Raw genomic sequence first — 4,262 nt, 5'->3', positions numbered from 1 at the left:
TATCAATTATTCCTTCTTATCATATTCATAACTGAATAGGATTATATTAGATCATTATGAACTAGATTATCCGCTTATCATGTTCTCCTGTCACTATTAGCATCATACTTTAGGAGATACTTTCTTCCTAAACAGCGCCTCAACTGTGTTTACTCCCCTATTACGGCTTCTCTTGCCTTTCCGGTTTCAACTTTAGGATAGCATATTTATAGAAGGTTTCTCGCTTTTCCTATTTGCTAATAAACTAGAAAGCATGATTTCGTATAATTCTAATACATAATAACTAACATAAACTTATTCAGTCATATTTATGATATTTAGGAATATATGAATTTAGTTCTGCATATTTAATGACCAATATATCTTTGCCTCTTGCTTATCCATGATATCTGAATTATCTAGTTGCTTCATTAGGTTTCTAAAATGCAAATATATTAAGAGTGTTTTTACAAGTGAGCTTGCTTCGTAATAAATGCTTGCTTACAATGTTTACATCTATGCCTATTTATAGGAAAATAAATGACCCCTATTGTTTACATCTGCCTTCTACTATTCATTGGCCCTTACTATTCACACTTTGGCCTTTCAGAAAAGTAAATGATATTTACTTTATGTCACTATCTTCTTTTTCTTTACATCTTTCTTCTTTATCTTTTTGTCTCTCTTATCTTCTTCTTTTCATATTTATCTTCTTGTCTTCTTGTCTTTATCTTTTTGTCTCTATCTTCTTTTTCTTTGCATCTTTCTGCTGATCATTCCAGTTGGACATCTGGAATTATATTATCTTCGCCATTACATTTTGAACATATATGATCAGGGTACTTATGTCCTATTAACTTGCAGTACCTAGTTAATAACTCTGCTGAAATAAATCTTGTATTTAGTGCTCGTGTTGTAGGTCGTTCTTCTGGTTTAAGTAATGATAAAATTCATCTCTGGACTTCATCCATATCCGCTTTTCTTAGCTCTCTTGAATTGAAATAAATCATGAACTGATCTCTAGAATAATAACTCCATATAGCATTTCCGTTTAAATAATTGTGAGCTAACTCCTGGATGATAGTTGATATACCAATTATTGTCTTATTAGCATAAAAAACTGGGTATCTCAATTTTTTTGTATATGTGATTGATGTCCGATATCTTTTGGTATTATCATATCTTTTGTCAAACCTATCTTTACAACTTGGATTGGAGGTTTTTATTTCCTCATATAGTATCTCTGCTAGTGTTGTATAGAATTTTATATAAAATAAGTTTCCCTTGGTTACTCTTTTGTATGTGATAAATGCCTTATGTAATTCTGGCATTTCACTTATTTCTTCTCCATCGTAGATATATAATGTATTTAATAATCCCTAATTGTAACATGTTTTGACTAAATTTGCATTAGTTTTTGGCTGTGCAATCAATTTACTATAACCTTGTAATTTCTGGGTTAGGTAATCTTGGTTTGGTTCTTTGGTTATAGTGGATCTGGGGTTAAGGTTAAGGTAATTTTGAATTTTATATATATTCTCTATATAGGTACGTGTGATATGGTTATATGTTTTCTTGTCATGATGTAGGCTATCTGCATATGTAGAGGTTTGTGGTTTTGTGATCAAAAGGTTTCTTGATATTTTTGGGGTAAATGATTTTTCAAATAACTTGTTCAAATTTATATTCTTGTGTTGTCTTTCACTAACTTGTCTGTTTGTACCTGCAGTTGTAATTGAACAAATGTTATGGGTTTTAGGGAGTTTTCCAACGTCTCCTTCTATCTCTGGAATTTTTTCGTCTTCCGATCGACGTAGCTCTGCATGTTTAGAGTCATGCGACTGACTTTTAGACTTCAAATTAGTCTTTATCTGTTTGATTTCTTCGCCCATGTTATCAACTTTTGTACAAAGTATAGCTATGGTTTTAAGTAATTCTTCCATGGCTGTATCTTTTTCAATTTGCGTAGCTTTCTCTTGATAAGTGATCTGCAACAATATTCTTGTCAGTTCTTATCACTTCAATTGTAAATGTAAAATTTAATATATTTAATACTAATCTCCTTATCTCCTTTGTAGTAACTGAATCTTGTACCTTTCTTGTTAGCCACCATTTTACTTGTGTATTATTTGTTCTTATATAAATTTGTTATATATAACATATGGTTCAAATGCTAACAAACATTTATATATTGAATATAATTCTTTTCTGTTTATTTCCCATTTTATTTCTGTATCCGTAAATGTTCCTGAATAATATCTACAGTGATGTTCTATTTTATCTTTATCATACCTGTATTTTAGGACTCGTCCATAACTCTTTTCACTCGCATCTAATTCTACTATATAAGTAATTTTTTTGTTTTCATCTGGAAAATATAGTTTAGATAGGTTTTTACATAGTAGTTTTACTTTTTGTATTTGTATTTGGTCTTCTTTATCAAACTGATATTCTATATCTTTCTTTAGTTTTTGTTGTAATGATTTTAAATTCTCTACTAATTTTGGTATGTATTCTCTTACTTGGTTTACTAATCCTAAAAATGATTGTAATTTCTTTTTTGTATCTAATTGTTCATTAGAGTTAATTATTTTTTGTACTATTTGTGTTTGCATTTTTATTCCATTTTTATCTATTTTTATTCCTAAGAATTCTATTTATTTTTTCATTATATCTGCTTTCTTTTTACTTAGGCTTATGCCTGAACATTCTACAATAGGTATAATTTTTTCTTATAATTTTGTATGTTCATCTTGTGTTTTGGAATATAATAGTATATCATCTATATATACTATACAATTTTCTAATTGTTTAAAGTAGTTGTCCATAAAGTGTTGGTATCTTCTTGGTGCATTTTTATATCCAAATGGTAATACATTCCATTCGTAAAAATCTTGTAATACAGTGAATGATGTAAGTTTTTTAGATTCTTCTTCTAGTTTTAAGTGATAAAATCCTGATTTACAGTCAAATTTGCTAAAATAATTATATCCTTGTATTTGTCTTATCTTTAATATTTTATTTGAAATTGGGCAATTATATGTTTTAGTTTTTGCATTTAAATTTCTATAATCAATAACCATTCTACTTTTTCCTCTGTTTTGTTCACTATGTTTATTTACTATAAATGTTGGGCATGTATGCTTACTATTACTTTCTTGTATATATCCTTTTTCTAGTAATGCATTTATATGTATCTTAACACTACAAGAAAAACTCTTATTTAAGACCGACATTTAGGGACCAGCTACTAATCCCATCTCTAAAGATATATGTATTGGGACGAGATTATATTCCGGTCCTTATTTGTATACTTTATTGCAAAGATACTTAATCCGGTCCCTAAATAACATATTAATTGGTCCCAAAGTCTAATTCTAAGACTTTTAGCGCGCTACTGCCAGCCAAAATTTAGGCGGCAATTTTTTTTACATTATATTGTTGAAACTAGCCAAAAAGGAAAAACCCTGTTTTCTAAAAGGTAAAAACGTACAAAGGAAAAATAACTCTTCAGCTGGTCGCAACTCACAAGCTTCTCTATATCGATCGATCTCTTCAACATTATTATATCGTTGTTCTTCTTCGCAACTCTGTCTTCTTCATCAAAGTATTTCCATCGCAGCTGCTCAACTCTGTCTTCTTCATCAAAGGATTTCCATCGCAGCTGCTCATCAAAGAGGTAAAATGTATAGTTGCTGCTTATAGTTGCTTGATCGGTGAAACAGATCTTACAAGTTTTCTTCCTCTTCTAATCAAGCTTCTGTTGTTTCGAATTTCATAAACTGTATTGATAGATTTTTTATTGTTTTATTTAAGTTACTCTTCTTCTTGTTCTTCCTGTTTTATAACATTAGATAGGTTAAAAGTTTCATAATCTGATATGTTTTCTTATGTACAATCAGTAAAAGATTATTGGGTTGAGTTTCTAATAATGACTCGTTTTTGTTAACTGTTGTATGTGTCTGAGGATTCAAATTTTGTACAGAGTGCATATTGTATTTGAAAAGTCTAATTATTTCGCCAACAACATATACTACTTTTCTGTCTTTGATGTTGATATTTTATGAGCAAAATAGGAACTAGACCCATTCCATCTAACTTTAACAGTAAGATATACTTACATAATTTTAATGTTTCTGTTATAAGTAGGGGAGGCGAGACTCGCAAACAAAATGTTTTGCTTATGAATTTATGTGTTCCAGAAAGTGCAAAATTTTTATCACTATATTGTTACATATTTTTCAGGTCCAAACTTTAACTTTTGACTATTTTTGCAGGTTCAA

At 29.5% G+C, this 4,262-nt stretch overlaps 1 pseudogene; it reads right to left on the bottom strand.

Moving 5' to 3' along the window:
• Positions 1–752: 752 nt before the first annotated feature.
• Positions 753–2,092, bottom strand: LOC125868616 (uncharacterized; annotated as a pseudogene).
• Between the last annotated feature and the right edge of the window lie 2,170 nt (positions 2,093–4,262).

This window comes from Solanum stenotomum, chromosome 6, assembly GCF_019186545.1.
Source record: "Solanum stenotomum isolate F172 chromosome 6, ASM1918654v1, whole genome shotgun sequence".
Classification (NCBI taxonomy): Eukaryota; Viridiplantae; Streptophyta; class Magnoliopsida; order Solanales; family Solanaceae; genus Solanum; species Solanum stenotomum.
This window is presented reverse-complemented; position numbering and strand designations above follow the sequence as displayed.